Here is a 22130-nt window from a genome sequence, read left to right as displayed (position 1 = left end):
TTTGTATAATTCCCCAGTTTAGCAAATGAGGAAGCTGAAGTACAGAGGATTAAATGATTTATTTAAGACCTGACAACAAACTGGTAGATTACTTCTACTTAAGTATATCTCTAGGGATTCATAGAAGAGAAGAGCTTTATTGAAAATCCACACAATTCTTGTATAATAAGTTCAGTGATGCTATAAAATCAGATATAGTGTCTTATGATCAAGACACATATGATAGTAAATGAGAGAACTCAAACTCAAGCCAGTTTAAGAATAAAAAGGATTTTTTTTTCTTTAGAGTGAGTAGAGCTCAACTAAGTAAAAATCTCAAACAGTAAACGATTTAGTCACAGCTGGATGCAAAGGTTCAAAAGTATCATCAGAAATTGCCTGTCTTTCTCTTTTGGCTTTGCTTGTTATCATGTTGGCTTCATTCTTAGGCAGCTTACTCACACAGTGGCAAAAATGGCTTATGTTCTAACAGTGTATCAGTCCCAGTGCAGGGAGTACATCTTTTCCAATAGTCTTGGCAAAGGAACTAGGACTAACTCTCCTTGGCTGCCTTGGACCAGGCATCTTCCCTAAGCTCTTCACTGTGACTCCAACTGGCCAAGCCTGGGTCACATGTTCCCCGTCCCCAACCAGTCTCACCAAAAAGAACCATGTGTACAGAAAGTGGAGGAGGAGTAGTCACAAAGGGAAAAATACACATTTATTACCCAGAGAATGAATGTAAGGCAAGAAAAAACAAATGAAGTCCATTAAAAATTGCATTTACATTGAATTATAAACTGATACCGAGTGTCAGTGTCTTGCTTAGTAGTTGGGGGTTCATGCTATGTTCATTGAAACAAAAATACTACCAACTAAAAGCCAAAAAAATAGAAATACACTGAAAAATATTTTTGACTTTGCAAAAAAAAGAAGAGATGAATTGCATGTTTGTGTTTTTATTGGTTTACTCTCAGTCATGTCCAACTCTTTGTGATCCCATGGACTGTAGCCCACCAGGCTCCTCTGTCCATGGGATTCTCCAAGCAAGAATACTGGAGTGGGTTGCCCTTTTTCTTCTCCAGTATTTATATTACCAGCCCATATATGAACACAAAGGCAAATGAAAAATAAAAAACATTGGACATCTGCCAAACAATACATTAATCTAAATGTTTAATGATTCCCTCAATCCTGCACATGGAGAACAATCATATTTTTTGTAGTAGCATTTGTTTCTTTCCATTTTATCTCAAATGCTGATGAGCTTCTGCTAGCTTTGCTTAATAGTATTCTGTTGAAAGATATATAATTATTCAGTTCATAAAGAGTAATGATCTATACACAGCCAATTTCTACCATAGTGTAACCAGAATTCTACTCATTCATTAGTCTATTTGTTCATTTGTTATGTCCCTGTTATGAATCAGGAACAAGGCTGGACTCTTAAGATTAAAGAGATGAGTAATTTGCAGTCCCACCCCTGGAGGAGTCAAAGTACAGTAAAAGAAACAGACAAGTGAAAATTAAAGTACGCTATGAGAAGAGATTTGCATAGGGCTTTTAAAAACAAAGGCAGACCCTTAGCTCACTCAGCTGAGAGATCAAGGAAAGCTTTAAAGTGGGCTTAGGGAATGCTTTCCAGGATGAAAAAGGAGTGCAAGGTAATTCTGGAAAGAATAGATATGCAGTGACACAGAGGCTTTAGAAGAACCCTGGGAGTTTCAGAAATGGGTTACAACCATGACCATGATATGGGGTGTGTACGGGGGAAGAGTCCATGTGAATCACTGTGTGCTAAGTTTAGACTTCATCTTGCAGTTCCAAAACCCTGGTCCCTTGACTGGAACCAGGCTGACAGTAAATAGCTTCTGAAGAGCTTGTTAAAAATACAGATTGCCAAGGCCCCACTTTGGAAATTTTAGTTCAAGAGGAATCTGTTGGAAAAAGAAGTTCCCTAACATGATAATGGGTTACATCCAAGTCTGAGAGCCACTGTGTATGGACAGTGGGGGTCTATCAGAGGGTACCAGGAAAGAGAATAACGTGTTTTGGAAAGAGAGCACTTTGTCAGCGCAAAGTTGCAAAAGAGCAGATCAAAACAGGAGATGGAGAGACCCAATAGACTATTGTGATAGAACAAGTTAAGATATGGCACGTACCTGCACTGTAGCAGAAGCAGATGTTCAGAGATGTTTCTGAGAAATGTAGTCATCAGCACCAGATGACCTGTTTGATGTGGGAAGCAAAGTGTGTCTGTCTGTGGGAGGCAGGGGGTGGAATTAAGTTTATAAAGGGTGCCCATGAAGCAAAGTGTGTCTGTCTGTGGGAGGCAGGGGGTGGAATTAAGTTTATAAAGGGTGCCCATGAGTTCTGGGAGTGAGAGGTGAGCAGGAGGCATGGCTTTGTGTATAGCGGTGTAATGTTAGCTCAGGATGGAAACCAGGCTGGAACTTGCCATGGGCAGGAGACCAAAGCTTGGGACTGGGCTGTCCAAGGTCCAGAGCTTCCAATTTGCAAATCTTGAGGTTGAAAACTTGTGGATGACTCCTTGCCTAGGAAGGAGGAGGCAAGGTACGTCTAGGTACCTAGGTACGTCTCTACCTCTCTTCTTTGTGCCACCTGTGAGCCCTGCCAATAGTCACCTCTCATAGCTTCTGTAGTAGCTTCTTAGACTTTCTCTCTAGCTTATTTATTTCCTGAAGCTAGGAATTATGTATATGTACATGTTCTCAGAGTCTAGCCTTGTGCCTGCACATATTTGATGCCTCTATTTCTGGGTGAATGAATTTTATTAATATCTATAATTATAGCTACAGCAGCCTCATTATATCTGTATAGATTTTTGGCCTCCCTTGTGTGTGTGTGTGTTTGTGTGTGTGTGTGTGTGTGTGTGTGTGTGATTATATAAACTAGTATTTCTGAAATTCACATGCTTCCTTTATTATTTTCCAAAATGTACATTTTAATGATAAAGGAGAGTATGCAAAATACACTGCTTTCTTCCAAACATTAATTATTATAAATGCCTGTATAATTAGTGGATCAGGCATCTCCTATATTTAGATTCCACCAAAAAAGAGCTTGGTTAACAAAAAAAAAATAGTTTAAAAACATTCAATCTAATTAATTAAAGACAAGGAACAATTTTCATTTAATTTTATCTAAATAAACATTGTGGATCCAAAGAGATTTTTCTTTTTTTTATGAGCCGGCCAGAGAACATAGCCTGAAGAGCCGGTCTGCGGGCTGCAAGGAGGCTCATTTGCCAGTTTTCAGAGAAACCCGTGACTCTTTCCACCGTTTCCCCAGGAGGCCTTGCCTGCAACCCCAGAAATAACCTCTTTGTTGTTCAGTCACTAAGTCGTGTCTGATTCTTTGCGACCCCATGGACTACAGCCTGCCAGGCTCTTCTGTCCATGGGATTCTCTAGGCAAGAATACTGGAGTGGATTGCAGAGAGATTACTTTTAAGGAGAATAGTATGATCATGTTAAAGTATCTTTTTCTCATATGATACTATATAGAATAAATAAGAAAAGCATTACTCAAGCTCATGAAAAAGAAATAATACAAGGACAGAAAATGTAAGACGAATTTGATGGTTACATTACTCTATATGTAAACTTTCATTCTATCCATTGACTGGATGATTCCTTTTTTGTTTATTCCCCATTATCTTTGCCTTCCTTGCTGCAGATAAGTGCCTTGTGAGTACCTAACAGGAACATCCTACTTGTAGAGTTTGCAATCAACAGAAAACTCAAATAGTTACAACTTTTCTTTATAATCTACTCTCATGAGAAAGCAAAGACAAGTAACTAAACTAATACAGTGATTTCAAAGTGCAATTTCCAAGCAAATACAGGAATGTCTACTTTTCAAACCGATTATTTGGGATGGATCCCTACTGTAATACAGGTAATGAATGGTATCTCTCTGTCAGCCTATTTGACCCCTTCTTACTACCCTGTGTGTGTTGATGTTCTATCTGCATGATATGGCCTAATTATCCTGAAAATCTATGGCTTCTTGTTTCCTCTGATCTCCAGGAAACTATTTTATATGTCTCTACTTATAATTTATGACAAATGTGTGCTGATTCTCTTTATTGACTCAACTCCTATTTATGACTCTGCATTCATTTTTTTTTTTTTTTTCAGTTTGGTTGTAGTATGTGGGATCTAGTTCCCTGACCAGATATCAAACCCAGGCCCCCTGAATTTGGGAGCCTGGAGTCTTAGCCACTGGACCACAAGGGAAGTCCCATAACCCTGTAATCTGTATGCAGTATCTGTCATACCTCACTGGCTTTGCCCAATCTCTGGTTTTGTTTTCTCTGACCTGTTTTGACCATTTGCTACCCCAAAGCACAACATAACACACTGTACTAAGGGCTTAATGTGCTGGCCGTTTGCTTGCATGTGTGCGCTAAGATGCTTCAGTCATGACCGACTCTTTGTGACACTATGGATTATAGCTCATTAGGCTCCTCTGTCAATGGGAGTCTCCAGGCAAGAATACTGGAGTGAGTTGCCATGCCATGCTCCAGCAGATCTTCCTGACACAGGGATCAAACCCGAATCTCTTAGGTCTCCTGCATTGGCAGGTGGTTGTTTTTTTTTTCCCCCACTAGTGCCACCAGGAAAGCCTAGTCATTGGCCTACTTGCTGTCAAATTCATTCATTCTTTGTCATTCTCTTATTCTGTCTGTATGGAAGGAAGCTGATTCCTGCCAGCTTCATTTCTTAGACTCATTTGCCCATGCCAAAAAAGAATTAGGGTAATGAAAGATAAAAAGATAAAATAGGAACACAGGCAGAAGAAGAGAAGCCAAGGTATTTGCCTCTTTCTCTGAATCAGGAAGCTTCTCCCACAGTGACTGCTCTCCTCTGTGATTCCCGTTCTAGGACCATCTGGGGTAAATGACTCCAGGGATCTGTTAACTCAGTCCCTCTGTTGGTCTTTCCAAACCCTAGAGGTGGTGGGTAGAGGCTTTCTGCTATTGCTTCTCACTGGGCTTCCCCTCTTTCCCCAGTTAGGCTTTCTGGCCCATCTAGCACCTTCATAACCAGTTCCTTATTAAATTCCCTCAACTGAACTATCTCACTTGATTTCTGACTGGTCCCCAGAGACAATACTTGACAGATTATTAGACAAAGAACCAAGTGATCATCATCATCACAGAACTCATGTAGGTATTTCAAGGTTCACATCCCAAAATATCCAGCAGAGGTATAGAATAGCTAATGAACATGCTCTTGGAAATATATAATGCAATGGAAACCTAGTCATTTAATTTTTTTAAAGGGACTTTCATTTATTTCTTATATTTATTCATTAGTAATCTCCCATCAATAGGGAAACCATGGGGAATAGAGCAGAATGAACAAAGAACCATGCCGACGTTGAGTCCAAAATAATCCCAAGCATATTTGCCTGCACAAAAGAAAGAAAGATGTAATCAGCACCCAGTGTAGGAAACAAAATACATTTAGCATTGTTAATGTTAAATAACAATGGGGACCTCTGCTCTCCCCCCAAGAAACTCTCTTTCTGCATTAATTTTTACATGACACAAAAGCAGCCACACTAATGGCTAGGAAGTCCAGAACAATTGTCAGTGGCCCAGATGGCCTAGAAGTGATCCATCCTTTGAGGTAGGTTTCAAAATCAGACTTTTGTACTCTGGGAAAAGTTGATGCTATGGTTTCATAACCTTGGGTAGGATTCAGTTCATTGTTTATCTTTTAAGTAAATTATTTTCTGGTTTTGTTGAAATGTAGCAAAATGGAAGCTATAAGGGGATAAGTTTTATTCTTCAACCAGTGATGGGCTATATGTTAGATTCCAGTGTAACAAAGGACCCACAAACTAGGGGGCTCAAACAACAGAAATGTGTTGTCTCACAGTTCTGGCAACTAAAGAATCAGATTAAGGTGTTGGCAGGGCTGCTTCCTTCTGAGGACTGTAAGAGAAGGCTCTATTCCAGGCCTCTATCCTAGCTTCTGGTGACTTGCTGACAGTCTTTGGTATTCCTTGGTGGGCAGAAATATCGTCCTGATGTTTGCCTTTGTTTTTACAGTCAAATCTCTACCATTTGGTGGGCATTTAATGTCACACATAATTGAAGAAGGGCTTCTCCGGTAGCTCAGATGGTAAAGAATCTGCCTACAAGGTGGGAGGCCTGGCTTCGATTCCAGGGTTGGAAAGATACCCTGGAGAAGGAAATGGCAACCCACTCCAGTATTCTTTCCTGGAGAATTCCATGGATAGAGGAACCTGGCAGGCTACAGTCCATGGCGTCACAAAGAGCTGGACATGACTGAGCAACTAACACACACATATGTAAAGAAAGTTAAACATTTGTTTTACAAGAACTTTTATGGCCTGAAATGTATACCTGGTACTCAATGGAAACAAGAGATCTGGGTTCAGATTCAGAGTCTCTCTTGCAAGCTGTGTGTGCCACTGGACAGTCAGTGTTTGTGAGCCTTAGGTTCCCCATCATTAAAATGGGTATGTTAACATTAGGTTGAATATATAAAATTGACAATTAATCAACATTAAACACTGAATAATATGTCTTTAAACAGAAACACACATGAAGCAAGATTATGAGTTCAGTTGACAAAAATATTGTGACCAGAGGTCAACATGAACCTAACCCTGCATTTCCCCTAGGATCAGTGGTTCATTATTCATTAATTTCATGTTCACAGCAACTTTATAGAATATAACTACCATGCATAATGAGAATTGACTATATTTTATAGTACAACACATGAAGTCCAGTTTTCTTATCTTTTTAGTTCTCAGTGTAAGTTTGATATAAGTGTTTCTTAAATATGATAGCTGTGCTATATTCATAGTCCACACTCTTGAGTTTAAAAAAATATTGTGATGCCTGTAAAAATGGCTCCTAATAATAATTTTAGAAGGGATAGATTTAAAGCCATTGTTCATTTGAGTGGTTCAAATATCTTTCTAATTTCATAGGCTATGTATCACTTATAAAACAGCAGTAGCTACCAAGTTTGCATTTCCTTTGTTGTTGTTTGGTCGCTAAGTTATGTCTGACTCTTTGCAACCCCATGGACTATAGCGCACCAGGTTCCTCTGTCCATGGGATTTCTCAGGCATGAATACTGGAGAGAGTTGCCATTGCCTTGTCCAGGGGATATTCCCAATCCAAGAATTGAACCCGCCTCTCTTGCATTGCAGGAGGATTCTTGAACACTGATCCACCTGGAAAACCCACAGTTCCTTTAGGAGTGTCTATATTTCTTATTAATGTTAAAAAAGAAATTTAGAGTAATCTTCAGTAGGGACTGTGAGTACATATCTTTGTATTAACAACATAGAATGTAATCCTGTTTTGCATTAATAGAAAATGCTTTATGTTAATTATAAGAAAAACAAGTATTGCTTAGCAAGTTTTACATATTATCCCAAATATTGCTACAATTTATGTTATAGTATGGTCCAGCTGGCCCATTTCTCTCCACTCCCAGCTGGCAAGGAATGGGGAACTCTGGGATCTTACTGCTTTTTTTTTTTTTTTTAATTGAAGGATAATTGCTTTATAGAATTTTGTTGTTTTCTGTCAAACCTCAAGATAAATCAGCCATAGGTCATTAGCTTGTGGGGCTTACATTTTCTCTGCTCTTCAGCAGGATATATACCTCACAGACCACTTTCTCTGAAACCCTTAAGTCTACTCACCACTGACTTGCTCACTGGCTCTCCTGGAGCCAGACCCTTCCTAGTCCCAGGAAACAGAAAAATCTGATTCTTACATACTGTACCCAGTCCTTTCAAGACATGGGCTTTGATATTTCAAAAGCTTAATCTTTCACATTTCTGACAGAATGTAGTCCACCAGAGAAGGGAATGGCAAACCACTTCAGTATTCTTGCCTTGGGAACCCCATGAACAGTATGAAAAGGCAGAAAGATAGGATGCTGAAAGATGAACTCCCTAGGTCAGTGTCCAATATGTTACTGGAGATCAGTGGAGAAATACCTCCAGAATGAAGAGATGGAGCCAAAGCAAAAACACCCAGTTTTGGATGTGACTGGTGATGGAAGTAAAGTTTGATGCTGTAAAGAGCAATATTGCATAGGAACCTGGAATGTTAGGTTCGTGAATCAAGGCAAATCGGAAGTGGTCAAACAGGAGATGGCAAGAGTGAACATCAACATTCTAGGAATCAGTGAACTAAAATGGACTGGAATGCGTGAATTTAACTCAGATGACCATTATATCTACTACTGTGGGCAAGAATCCCTTAGAAGAAATGGAATACCCATCATAGTCAACAAAAGAGTCCAAAATGCAGTACTTGGATGCAATCTCAAAAATGACAGAATGATCTCTGTCCATTTCCAAGGCAAACCATTCAGTCTCCCAGTAATTCAAGTCTATACCCCAACCAGTAAGTCTGAAGAAGGTGAAGTTGAACAGTTCTATGAAGAGACCTACAAGACCATCTAGAACTAACACCCAAAAAAGATGTCCTTTTCATTAAAGGGGACTGGAATGCAAAAGTACGAATCAAGAAACACCTGGAGTAGCAAGCTAATTTGGCCTTGGAGTACAGAATGAAGCAGGACAAAGGCTAACAGAGTTTTGCAAAGAGAATATGCTGGTCATAGCAAACACCCTCTTCCAACAGGGCAAGAGACAACTCTACACATGGACATCACCAGATGGCCAATACTAAAATCAAATTGATTATATTCTTTGCAGCCAAAGATAGAGAAGTTCTATACAGTCAGCAAAAACAAGACCAGGAGCTGACTGTGACTCAGATCATGAACTCTTTATTGCCAAATTCAGACATAAATTGAAAACAGTAGGGAAACCAACTAGACCATTCAGGTATGACCTAAATCCCTTAAGACTATACAGTGGAAGTGAGAAATAAGATTCAAGGGATTAGATCCGATAGACAGAGTGCCTGATGAACTATGGATGGAGGTTCTTGACATTGTGCAAGAGACAGGGATCAAGACCGTCCCTAAGAAAAAAAAATGCAAAAAAGCAAAATGGCTGTCTGAGGAGGCCTTACAAATAGCTGTGAAAAGAGAAGCCAAAAGCAAAGGAAAAAAGGCAAGATATACACATTTGAATGCAGAGTTCCAAAGAATAGCAAGGAGAGATAAGAAAGCCTTCCTCAGCGATCAATGCAAAGAAATAGAGGAAAACTATAGAATGGGAAAGACTAGAGATCTCTTCAAGAAAGTAAGAGATACCAAGAGAACATTTCATGCAAAGATGAGCACAATAAAGGACAGAAATGATATGGACCTAACAGAAGCAGAAGATATTAAGAAGAGGTGGCAAGAATACACAGAAGAACTATGGGAAAAAGATCTTCAGGACCTAGATAATCATGATCATATGATCACTCACCTAGAGCCAGACATTCTGGAATGCGAAGTCAATGGGCCTTAGGAAGTATCACTACAAACAAAGCTAGTGAAAGTGATGGAATTCCAGTTGAGCTATTTCAAATCCTAAAAGATAATGCTGTGAAAGTGCTGTACACAATATGCCAACAAATCTGGAAAACCCAGCAGTAGCCACAGAACAGGAAAAGGTCAGTTTTCATTCCAATCCCAGAGAAAGGCAATGCCAAAGAATGTTTAAACTATCACACAATTGCACTCATCTCACACGCTAGTAAAGTAATGCTCAAAATTCTCCAAGCCAGGCTTCAGCAATACGTGAACTGTGAACTTCCAGATGTTCAAGCTGGTTTTAGAAAAGGCAGAGGAACCAGAGATCAAATTGCCAACATCCATTGGATCATCAAAAAAGCAAGAGAGTTCCAGAAAAACATCCACTTTATTGTCTACACCAAAGCCTTTGACTGTGTGGATCACAACAAACTATGGAAAGTTCTACAAAAGATGGGAATACCAGACCAGCTGACCTGCCTCCTGAGAAATCTGTATGCAGGTCAAGAAGCAACAGTTAGAACTGGACATGGAACAACAGACTGGTTCCAAATAGGGAAAGGAATACGTCAAGGTTGTATATTGTCACCCTGCTTATTTAACTTATATGCAGAGTACATCATGTGAAATGGCGGGCTGGATGAAGCACAAGCTGGAATCAAGATTGCCAGGAGAAATATCGATAACCTCAGATATGCAGATAATAACCACCCTTATGGCAGAAAGCGAAGTAGAACTAAGGAGCCTCTTGATGAAAGTGAAAGAGGAGAGTGAAAAAGTTGGCTTAAAGCTCAACGTTCAGAAAACTAAGATCATGGCATCTGGTCCCATTGCTTCATGGCAAGTAAATGGGGAAACAGTGGAAACAGTGACAGACTTTAGTTTTGGGGCTCCAAAATCACTGCAGATGGTGACTGCAGCTGTGAAATTAAAAGACACTTACTCCTTGAAAGGAAAGTTAAGACCAACCTAGACAGTATATTAAAAAGTAGAGACATTACTTTGCCAAGAAAGGCCCATTTAGTCAAGGCTATGGTTTTTCCAGTAGTCATGTATGGATGTGAGTGTTGGACTATAAAGAAAGCTGAGCACCAAAGAATTGATGCTTTTGAACTGTGATGTTGGAGAAGACTCTTGAGAGTCCCTTGGACTGCAAGGAGATCCAACCAGTTTATCCTAAAGGAGATCAGTCCTGAATATTCATTGGAAGGACTGATGCTGAAGCTGAAACCCCAATACTTTGGCCATCTGATGCAAAAAACTGACTCATTTGAAAAGATCCTGATGCTGGGAAAGACAAATGGCGGGAGAAGGGGACAACATAGTATGAGAGATGGCATCACTGACTCAATGGACATAAGTTTGAATAGACTCCAGGAACTGTTGATGTACAAGGAGGCCTGGCGTGCTGCAATCCATGGGGTTGCAGAGTTGGTCCCGACTGAGCGACTGAATTGAACTAAACTGAATCTTTCACCTTCAATAGACTGTTCTCTTCAACTCTTTCTTATTTATGATTTTGAAGTCTGTTTTGAAATGCAAAAACATCAGGAATCAACTTTGTGTTTCCTTTTAGTCTTTTCTTAAAGCCTAAAGGCAAAATAATTAGTAGCCTGAGGATGAGGGTTCTGGGAGGGGTAGAGCTAACAGGGAAGAATATGTGGGAATGAGGGGAATATCAGTTAATGTTCAAAATACTGTCCTGTCACTTATGTCTGTTGTTTTTTCTCACCACAGTTTCTCATGTAGTTCTCAAACTTGAGGCTCTCTATCAACTATCTAGCACCATGCGGCTTGCAGGATCTTAGTTCCCAGACCAAGGATCAAACCCATGAACCCTGTAGTAGAAGCTTGGAGTCCTAACAGGGAAGTCCCTAGACCCCATTCTCTTTGAAGAAGGCTACGTTGGACCAGTGGAAACAGTTGACCTTTTATCTTACTTTATACTTGTGGACACATCCAGATTGAAATAACTTGAAATCCTAGGAAATAGAAGGAAATGTTTTAGGTAAATAGGACTGAAATTTATTTTCAGCCAGGAATTGAATAGCAACGTGGCACTGGCTAAACAGCAAAGCTTCTTGCTGTTTAGCAGCTTCTTGGCCCTTTGACTTTACCTGTGAGCAGTGCTTTTGGACATGGAAGGGGCGCTGGGCCCGTATTGAGACAAGACTAACATAGGACAGAAATTGTTCAAAAGGACATGACAGATCAGAGAGGAGAGTCAGGCAGACTGTTCTGCTGTGCTATATCTAAATTGCAAAGGAGGAGAGAGACTTGGGAAACAGTGTAATTAGAGGCATTTTAAGCTCCCTCGTAGGAGGAACAGCAAAATATTCTAAATTTGAAATTGTAGTGGGAACTTGAAGCTCCAAGGTGGTGGGGACAAGGATAGGGAACAAGGAGAAGGGAAGAAGGCGCAATGTGCTTTCAGACTCAGAGGGAAAGTATTTGATCAGACACTTCAGAGAATCAGAAGACACAGTTCTAGGAGAAAGGAACAGTAAAATCACATTTCTCCCAAGTACAATGAGAGATGGAAGGCTAGAGAGGAAAGAACCAGAGATTGAGGGAGTGGGAGTAAGAACAGGGCAGAAAGAACTCAGATGAAAGCAGATTGAATATGTACAAGGCATAAAATAAAAATTGATTTTTTTAAGTAAAAATATTTCACTGTACAAAGTCTCTAGGCATGCCATTAATGTTTAATTTAGATTATCACACTCACTATGTATTTTTTCTAAAAATACTTTTAAAAGTGCTAACTTTTTGGCCACGGTTCAGAATACAATTGTGAAGCCTCACATAGACTCAGAGAGTTTCTCCTCCTGAAGGCTAATTTTGTTCTGTACCTGATCCTGACAAACTGAGGAAATAAGCATAAGTTGTTTCTTCAGCAAAGAGCAACTCTCAAAACTGCTGTCGTTCTAAGAGGAGAGGCAAAAATACCAATGTTTCATGTTTCTCCTAGAAAAGATTTCTTGTTCAAATAACCCGTCACAGTTATATAGCACTTTATGCCTTTAAAACACTTTCAGATACATTATTACTTCATTTGAATTTTAGTGAGTTGTATCATAACAGGCACTTTCTGTTTCATGTATTTTTACTTAATGCTTTTCTACCATCAAAATCAATAAAACATTAAATATGGTTAATTAGATTCTTATGCCCTAAAAACTCTCAGCCTTTTGCTATTTCCACTTAAGGTTTTGTTTTGTTTTTAGTTTTTTTTTTTTTTTTTTTTCACTTTCCGTCTAATTAGAGAGCATTTTATGCTACTGGTCTGTTGTCTTGACTGTCTAAATTTCTCATCTTGCACTTAACAAAGTAACACAGGGCCTCTAAGACCTAGAAAAAATCCATGTTGGGATGGACCTCTGGGTGTCTATGTTATAACTAACTGCCCAGGTCATTCACTAATAGTGTGAGAGTTCTGTGGCCTGTTGATGCTGTTGAAGCACTTTAGAGGTTATCAACTATCAACCAAATTTTTAAGCTAGACTAGACCAGGCTTTGAACCCTAGATTTACCACTTAATAGCTGTGTGGCATCCTCCATAAAGTGGTGATATTTACTTCATGTCATTTGTAAAGTTTCTAAGTACACTAGTGTTCCTGATATACAGTGGGCACTGAATGCATGTCCATCCCTTTCCTAACCTCAGAGAAGGAAGACCGTTGAAAAGTGGAGCCACAGTTTATGTGACAAGGACTGGGGTTGATTTTCTTGACAAAAGTAGAGATGGGAAGGCTACCTGCACACCCCAGGGTAATTGTGTGCACTGCTAAACTCTGACCAGTCCACCAAGCCTGCTGACACCCCAGTGGATTCCATCATCACCATCAGGCAGATCATAAGGTGCCTACATACCATAATCTCAAAATGGCCCAAATATATACCATATTCCCAAAGAAGACCAGCCCCATAATTACACAAACAGAAGATTCAGATAGCACCAGCCAACCAACATCACTCAAGACATTTTGCTTTCCTAATATGGGATGAAAACAGTTGGAGTGTTTTTGCTTTATCCTTGAGGGGCTCCTAAGGCCTGTTCCTCTGTCTGAGTCGAGTTCCCTGGTTTTCCAATCATCAGTCAGTCTTAGGTCTCCAATAGTCTTTCTTTTTTTTACCCTTTAACACGATGTAAGAAAAACTAGTGTCTTAGCCTCTGGGGAAAAACTGTTTATCTTTATTCCCCTATAGAAGAAGGAAAATAACTTAGCTTGATAGATGTTGATTCTTTGCCTAAAGGAGAGAACCAAGTTGGGAGAAATGGACTGGAAGATCAGAAGATTTTGCTTCCACAAGACAAAAATCTCTCTGTGAGAGACAATGGCTCAGTTTCAATTTCAACAAACACGCATAGAGTATATACATTGTCCAAATACTGTATTGGATTTCAGAGATATTAAAGTGAGTAGAACATGTTCCTTGTCCTATCCTTCAAGCCTACTTGGAAGAACAAAAGAAACCTGTGATTCAACCTATCATGATGGTGACTGAGGCTAAAAAAGGCTTAAAGTGGAAAGTGCTCTGCGTCATACATAGAGTGGAAATCATCAGCTCTAATGGGAGGAAAGGGAGCTAAGAGAAGGCTTCACAGCAGGGGTAATACTGATGCTAATTACAATCTCTATGTTGGGTCTAACTGGCAGTTACTTTGTGAATGTGAGATATATTATGGAGTTTATTGACATTTCTGGTTTGTCCTAATTCTTTTATTTTTTCAATTCATAAAGTTCTGTTTTACAAATATATGTGTGTGTGTGCGCGCGCATATATACATACACATGTGCATGTCCATGTATATAAATGTATGTACATGAATATATTACAAATACTGTGCTCTATTGTGAGTCTTTCTCCTGCTTCTTTCACATATGTTCAAGTGTTAAAATACGGTTGAATCTATGCTTTTTCTACCTAGTAGATATAAATGATGACTTCTAAATAAGCTGAAACTGGGATCAATATGTATTTTATATATGTATACACATACCCTGTTTGACTTGAATCCCCTAAATACCTTCCTTTCTTCCTTTTGAAGACTGCCATCCTTATTTGGGGCTTCTCTGGTGGCTCAAATAGTAAAGAATCTGCCTTTATTGTAGGATACCAGATTTGATCCCTGGGTCAAGAAGATGCCCTGGAGAAGGGAATGGCTACCTACTCCAGTATTCTTGCCTGGAGACTTGCATAGACAGAGGAGCTTGGTGGGCTACAGTCCATGGACTTGCAAAATAGCCAGACATGACTGAACAACTAACACTTTTGCTTTTTCATTCTTATTTTCTGGTCTGTATTTCTTTCACCATGCTTGTCATAGAGTTAGCCATCAGCCTACATCCTGTAACCAGCAACATTGCCCCAGGATCCCTTACAAGAAATACCTGGAGAAGCCCATATTGTATGGTCTGAGTACACAGCCCCTGTTATTACTTTCAAAGCTCCATGCAATTCTGCAACTTCCAAGTAGGCTTGGACTTTGGAGAATGTTGTCATCTTTATTGTGAGGAAATGCTCTATGCCCTGCACTGCTCTCTTGATCGCCTTTAAGAGTATTTTCTGTTAGTGAAGTATGTAAAATAGAACTGTGAGTTTCAACTCGTCTCAGAGCGTCTGTCCTTGAGCTGTCTCTGAGTCACACTGATCCAAGGAGAAGGGATGGTCCTGCTCGTGTTTTAATGGAAGGAGAGTTTGAAGTAGAGGAAACTAGCAAAGATTCCCTAACTGAACTCCAAAACCTGCTTTCTGTGTGGTTCCTATAGGCACCTTCCCTTGCCACTGCTACTTCATCATCCCATATCCATTTTGAGGGAGTGGACCATCCTTGGCTGAAGCTTACCTCACATCCCTCTATGATGTAGACCACAAACGCACTTTGCAAACTGTAATGCATTATACAAACACAGAGTCTTATTGTAATTGTTAGAAATAGCCACCCATTAAAAGATAAAGTCTGTCTGCATGGATCACACCCATTTATCAGTCCTTTATCACCATTTATGTGAACTACTTTGGGTCTAAGTTGCCTTATTATTCCTTACAGTCATTAAAAGGCTACCCATGTGACTGCAGAAGAGCCTAAAAGAGACTTCAACTTTTCAGGAATGTTCTTGTATTTAAGAAAAAATATGATGAACATCCATTAATTCTGGGTATCTGTATTTTTCACTGTCATCTATGGTTTTTTCTGTATTTTTAAATGTTTTCAAATTTCAAAAATTAAAAATCCTCCCTGGGCCAAACTGCATACCTGCTAAAATGTGCATAATTAATATATAAGAATAAGAATCTGATTCTGCTGAATCAACTGACTCTTAAAGGTAACTTCTAAATCATTCACATTTAACTTTTTCCTTTTTAAAAAAAGTTCATTTAAAAATTTTTCTTAGCATCTCCTCCCCTACTTATGCTGAGAATACCCATTGTGCTTGTTGGCATATATTTATAATTATAGGTAACTGGAAACAATAGCCACCAGATGTAGACATTAAGAATGTAAGTCTGATGACTGATGGTGTATTGAAGAAAACATGTTAAATTTCAAAAGTGGCAAAATAAAAACATATATATTGTGTGTATGGGGGCATGGAGGGATAAAATTGGGGTGGAACATGAAGAAACAAAATCACCATATAGTAAGGGAATTTCAGGTCACTTTTAAAAATTGCTTGTAAAAATGTACTCCGTTTAGCTATGAAGAAAGATGAGTGTCCTTACATTTATGCCTCCATGACACTGAGTTTGGGCTCTCTTTGGTGACTCTTGCTTCTACTTTTCTAGCATGAGTTCAATTGTTTAACTGCTAGATGCTATCTATGCTTCTCTGGTAATACATTCTAGCTATGAATGGTGACTTTTTTTGTCCACAGAAGCTGAAAAAGGGTCAATCTCACATCCCTGTCCCTTCCTCCTTAATTTTCATTTCTGTGAAGTGTGAGCTGTACTTTATCCTAAGCACCTTAGGATCAGCCTTGCCTCACACTCCCTGATACTCTCTTTCTACCCACCCTGGGAGCATAGCAAGGAAACCCCAAAGGGGAACGTCCTCTTGAACTTCAGCACTTCATTTCTTTGCATAGATGGCCCAGTTTAAAATATGTCTTGGTGCAAAATTTAAAAATCACCTTTCTTGGACTTCTCTGGTGGTTTGAAGAAAAGTGAAAATGAGAGTTGCTCAGTCATGTCTGACTCTTTGGAACCCCATGGACTGCAGCACGGCAGGCTTCCCTGTCCATCACCAGCTCCTGAAGCCTGCTCAAACTCATGTCCATCGAGTCAGTGATGCTATCCAACTATCCCATCCTCTGTCGTCCCCTTCTTCTTCTGCCTTCAATCTTTCCCAGCATCAGGGTCTTTTCCAATGAGTCAGTTCTTCACATAAGGTGGCCAAAGTATTGGAACTTCAGCTTCAGCATCAGTTCTTCCAAGGAATATTCAGGATGGATTTCCTTTAGGATTGGCTGGTTGAATCTCCTGGCAGTCCAAGGGACTCTTAAGAGTCTTCTCCAATACCACAAGCCAAAAGCATCAATTCTTTGGTGGTCTGCTTTCTTTATAGTCCAACTCTCACATCCATACATGGCTACTGGAAAAACCACATCTTTGACTATACAGACCTTTGTTGGCAAAGTAATGTCTCTGCTTTTTAATATGCTGTCTAGTTTGGTCATAACTTTTCTTCCAAGAAGCAAGCGTCTTTTAATTTTATGGCTGCAGTCACCATCTACAGTGATTTTAGGAACCAAGAAAATACAGTCTCTCACTGTTTCCATTGTTTCCCCATCTATTTGCCGTGAAGTGATAGGACCGGATGCTGTGGTCTTCGTTTTTTGAATGTTGAACTTTTTTTTTTCCATTTTTTTATCTTATTTTTTAACTTTACAATATTGTATTGATTTTGCCATATATCAACATGATCCACCACAGGTATACACGTGTTCCCCATCCTGAACCCTTCTGCCTCCTCCCTCCCCATACCATCCCTCTGGGTCATCCCAGTGCACCAGCCCCAAGCATCCAGTATCGTGCATCGAACCTGGACTGGTGACTCGTTTCATATATGATATTATACATTTTCAATGCCATCTTCCCAAACCATCCCACCCTCTTCCTCTCCCAAAGAGTCCAAAAGACTGTTCTATACATCAGTGTCTCTTTTGCTGTCTTGTATACAGTGTTATTGTTACCATATTTCTAAATTCCATATATATGCATTAGTATACTGTATTGGTGTTTTTCTTTCTGGCTTACTTCACTCTGTATAATAGGCTCCAGTTTCATCCACCTCATTAGAACTGATTCAAATATATTCTTTTTAATGGCTGAGTAATACTCCATTGTGTATATGTACCACAGCTTTCTTATCCATTCATCGGCTGATGGACATCTAGGTTGCTTCCATACCCAGCTTTTCACTCTCCTCTTTCACTTTCATCCAGAGACTCTTTAGTTCTTCTTCACCTTCTGCCATAAGGGTGGTGTCATCTGCATATCTGAGGTTATTGGTATTTCTCCCAGCAATCTTGATTCCAGCTTGTGCTTCATCCAGTCCAGCATTTCTCATGATGTACTCTGCATATAAGTTAAATAAAAGGGATAAAATATGCAGCTTTTACATACTTCTTTCCCATTTTGGAACCAGTCCATCATTCCATGTCCAGTTCTAACTGTTGTTCCTTGACCTGCATACAGATTTCTCAGGAGACAGACAGGTAAGGTGGTTTGGTATTCCCATTGCTTTCAGAATTTTCCACAGTTTGTTGTGATCCACACAGTCAAAGGCTTAGGAATAGTCAATAAAGCAGAAGTTGATGCTTTTCTGGAACTCTCTTGATTTCTCTATGATCCAACAGATGTTTCCAATTTGATCTCTGGTTCCTCTGCCTTTTTAAATCCAACTTGAACATCTGGAAGTTCTCGGTTCATGTACTGTTGGGGCCTCATTTGGAGAATTTTGAGCATTACTTGCCTGCATGTAAGATGAGTGCAATTGGGTGACAGTTTGAACATTATTTGGCTCTGCCTTTCTTTAGGATTGGAATGAAATCTGGCCTTTTCCAGTCCTGTGGCCACTCTGAGTTTTCCAGATTTGCTGGCACTTTCACAGTATCATCTTTTAGGATTTGAAATAGCTAAGCTGGAATTCCATCACCTCTACTAGCTTTGTTCATAGTGATACTTCCTAAGGCCCATTGACTTCACACTCTAGGATGTCTGGCTCTAGGTGAGTGATCACACTGTCATGGTTATCTGGGTCATGAAGATCTTTTTTGTATAGTTCTTCTGTGTATTCTTGCTACCTGTTCTTAATATCTTCTTCTTCTGTTAGGTCCATACCATTTCTTTCCTTTATTGTGCCCATCTTTGCATGAAATGGACTGGTTGGATCTCCTTGCAGTCCAAGGGACTCTCAAGAGTCTTCTCCAACACCACAGTTCAAAAGCATCAATTCTTTGACGCTCAGCCTTCTTCACAGTACAACTCTCACATCCATACATGACCACTGGAAAAACCATAGCCTTGACTAGATGGACCTTAGTTGGCAAAGTAATGTCTCTGCTTTTGAATATGCTATCTAGGTTGGTCATAACTTTCCTTCCAAGGAGTAAGCGTCTTTTAATTTCATGGCTGCAGTCACCATCTGCAATGATTTTGGGGCCCAGAAAAATAAAGTCTGCCACTGTTTCCACTGTTTCCCCATCTATTTCCCATGAAGTGATGGGACCAGATGCCATGATTTTCGTTTTCCGAATGTTAAGCTTTAAGCCAACTTTTTCACTCTCCACTTTCACGTTCATCAAGAGGCTTTTGAGTTCCTCTTCACTTTCTGCCATAAAGGTGGTGTCATCTGCATATCTGAGGTTATTGATATTTCTCCTGGCAATCTTGATTCCAGCTTATGCTTCTTCCAGCCCAGCGTTTCTCATGATGTACTCTGCGTATAAGTTAAATAAGCAGGGTGATAATATACAGCCTTGATGTACTCCTTTTCCTATTTGGAACCAGTCTGTTGTTCCATGTCCCGTTCTAACTGTTTCTTCCTGACCTGCATACAGATTTCTCAAGAGGCAGGTCAGGTGGTCTGGTATTCCCATCTCTTTCAGAATTTTCCAGTTTATTGTGATCCACACAGTCAAAGGCTTTGGCAACCAGTCCATTCTGAAGGAGATCAGCCCTGGGATTTCTTTGGAAGGAATGATGCTAAAGCTGAAACTCCGGTACTTTGGCCACCTCATGCGAAGAGTTGACTCATTGGAAAAGACTCTGATGGTGGGAGGGACTGGGGGCAGGAGGAGAAGGGGATGACAGAGGATGAGATGGCTGGATGGCATCACTGACTCGATGGACGTGAGTCTGAGTGAACTCCAGGAGTTGGTGATGGACAGGGAGGCCTGGTGTGCTGCGATTCATGGGGTCGCACAGAATCGGACACGACTGAGCGACTGAACTGAACTGAACTGAACTTTCATGAAATGTTTCCTTGGTGTCTCTAATTTTCTGGAAGAAATCCCATTCTATTGTTTTCCTCTATTTGTTTGCACTGATCACAGAGGAAGGCTTTCTTATCTCTTGTTACTATTCTTTGGAATTCTTTGCATTCAGAAGGGTGTATCTTTCCTTTTTTCCTTTGCCTTTCCCTTCACTTGTTTTCTCAGCCAATTGTAAGGCCTCCTCAGACAATCATTTTGCCTTTTTTCATTTCTTTTTCTTGATCACTGCCTCCTGTACAATGTCACAAACCTCCATCCACATTTCTTCAGGCACTCTGTCTATCAAATCTAATCCCTTGAATCTATTTCTCACTTCTACTGTATAATCATAAGGGATTTGATTTAGGTCATATCTGAATAGTCTAGTAGTTTTCCCTCCTTGTTTCAATTTATGTCTGAATTTTGCAATAAGTAATTTATGATCTGAGCCACATTCAGCTCCTGGTCTTGTTTTTGCTGACTGTATAGAGATTCTCCATCTTCAGATGCAAGAATATAGTCAATCTGATATCGGTAGTAGTACTGACCATCTGGTGATGTCCATGTGTAGAGTCATCTCTTGTGTTGTCAGAGGATGTTTGCTATGATCAGTACATTCTCTTGGCAAAACTCTGTTAGCCTTTGCCCTATTTCATTTTGTACTCCAAGGCCAGACTTGCCTGTTACTCCAGGTATCTCTTGACTTTCTACTTTTGCATTCTAGTCCCCTATGATGAAAAAGACATCTTTTTTAGGTGTTAGTTCTAGAAGGTCTTGTAGGTCATCATAGAATCATTCAACTTCAGCTTCTTCAGCATTAGTGGTTGGGGTATAGACTTGAATTACTGTGGTATTGAATGGTTTGTCTTAGAAATGAACAAAGATCATTCTGTCATTTTTGAGATTGCACCCAAGTACTGCATTTGGGGCTCTTTTGTTGACTATGAGGGTTAGTCCATTCTTCTAAAGAATTCTTGCCCACAGTGGTAGATATAATAGTCATGTAAATTAAGTTCGCCCATTCCAGTCCATTTTAGTTCACTGATTCCTAAAATGTTGACGTTCACTCTTGCCATCTCTTGTCTGACTACTTCCAATTTACCTTGATTCATGCACCTAACATTCCAGATTCCCATGCAATATCATTCTTTACAGCATCAGACTTTACTTCCATTACCAGTCACATCCACAACTGGGTGTTATTTACTCTTTGGCTCTGTCTCTTCATTCTTTCTGGAGTTATTTCCCCACTCTTCTGCAGTAGCATATTGGTCACCTACTATAGTCCATGGAATTCTCCAGGCCAGAATACTGGAGTGGGTAGCCATTCCTTTCTCCAGGGGATCATTCCAGTCCAGTGATCAAACCCAAGTCTCCTGCATTGCAGGCAGTTTCTTTACCAGCTGAGGTACCTTGTCTAGTGGTTAGGAATCTGCCTTGCAGTACAGGGGATGCAGGTTCCATTCCTGGTTGGCAAACTAAGATCCCTCATGCCATGGGGCAGCTAAGCCCATGCATCCCACAACTGGAGAGACTGGGTACTACAACTAAGACCCCATGCAGCCAAAAATAAATAATTAAATAGATAAATATTTTTTAAAAAATCACCTTCCTGATTCTGTCCTTTGGTACTGTAGCCTTCCTCATAAACTACCCAGCTACTGTTTTTTACCCTTTTATGGTAGACTGTGTGCCTTGTGAGTCGTGCTCCTGGAACTTTTTCCTTGCCTTGTAATAAGAGTTACCCCCAAATCTCAGAATTTAGAAACATTAGTGCTCCTGAATTCCCAGCAAATTTTTACTTTGAAAATGTCATCATTAATAAATAATACATGGATATGTAATATATATGAATATATTTAAATATGTTTATCATATATATAGATGTCAAAGTATGTGTTTAAAATACAAAATCATGTGTTAGAATGGTAAACATGGAATTAATGAGATAGGTTTTTGATGTAATGATAAATACTAGTAAAGAGAAATAGTATAGATGCCCTTAATGGATTGGCAATGCTTTTTTTTAAGGGGAGTAAATATGTACAGTGTTAAGATTTGATAAAGCTTAGTAGTGGATATATATGTGTTTCTATATTGGTCTCTATTATTGTCTATGTGCATGAACTATTTCACAATTTTTGTAATGTGGTTTGAACTTCTTGTTTTTTTTTTTTTTAATTCCTTTTGTTGTTGTTGTTGTTGTT

At 39.6% G+C, this 22130-nt stretch overlaps 2 long non-coding RNA genes across 4 annotated transcripts in view; one reads left to right on the top strand and one right to left on the bottom strand.

Moving 5' to 3' along the window:
• The window catches only part of LOC109568443 (uncharacterized), a 98942-nt gene that overhangs the window by 13470 nt on the left and 63342 nt on the right, over positions 1 to 22130 (top strand). The gene's annotated exons all lie outside the window — the stretch shown is intronic.
• Positions 4624 to 22130, bottom strand: part of LOC139176455 (uncharacterized) — a 40229-nt gene continuing 22722 nt past the window's right edge. Inside the window, exon 3 of the long non-coding RNA XR_011560964.1 lies at positions 4624 to 5417. This is a non-coding gene — a long non-coding RNA (uncharacterized lncRNA). The remainder of the gene's footprint in view (positions 5418 to 22130) is intronic.

This window comes from Bos indicus, chromosome 2, assembly GCF_029378745.1.
Source record: "Bos indicus isolate NIAB-ARS_2022 breed Sahiwal x Tharparkar chromosome 2, NIAB-ARS_B.indTharparkar_mat_pri_1.0, whole genome shotgun sequence".
In the NCBI taxonomy this organism is placed as follows: Eukaryota; Metazoa; Chordata; class Mammalia; order Artiodactyla; family Bovidae; genus Bos; species Bos indicus.
The sequence above is the reverse complement of the archived record's forward strand: the minus strand, read 5'-3'. Positions and strand labels throughout refer to the sequence as shown.